This window comes from Triticum dicoccoides, chromosome 4A, assembly GCF_002162155.2.
Source record: "Triticum dicoccoides isolate Atlit2015 ecotype Zavitan chromosome 4A, WEW_v2.0, whole genome shotgun sequence".
In the NCBI taxonomy this organism is placed as follows: domain Eukaryota; kingdom Viridiplantae; phylum Streptophyta; class Magnoliopsida; order Poales; family Poaceae; genus Triticum; species Triticum dicoccoides.
Window position 1 is genome coordinate 694,450,881 of NC_041386.1, and position 631 is coordinate 694,451,511.

Genomic DNA, 631 nt, shown 5'->3' on the forward strand with positions numbered 1-631 from the left:
TATTTTCTTTCATGTTTATCAATCGTCGGTGGTTGGACGTACAACGAAGCCGTGGAGGACGGTGCTGTAGGTGTGGATGATTCTTTGGCTAGCTGCGACTATGAGCATTTCTATTTCTAATGGACGACTTGGTGAATAGTCTGCGCGGTTTATTTTCGTTGGTTTTTTTTCATCATCCTCCCGCCTCTGATTTTTTTCGTCATCCTCCCATCTCCGGTTTTTCTTTAGTCTCTTCGCCTCGATAGTAAAAAAACAGCCTCGAGACTCCCCTCGATCTGTTTCCTCGTTCTATCGTCAGCGGCCTCGATCTGGGATCGGCAGGGCCGCCGCCGCCGCCACCGTCGCAGATCCCACGGACGCCGCCTCCGCGGATCCCACGGCGCCACCCCGCCGCCACCTCGCCACCGCTGGTCGCCATGGCGCGGCGTCACCCCGCCGCCACCTCAGCCAAGCGTCGCGCCGCCCCTCCAAACCCTAGCCCGCCCCCTCCGCCCGCCGACGGATCGCTTCCGCTCCTCCACGCGGGGAGCCGCGGCGACCTCCGCCTCTTCAAGAGTACGTGGGCGATTCCGGGCGGGTTTTGTTTGGAACATCGTGGTGTCCTCGCCGCCGACTCCAAGACCAGCACGGG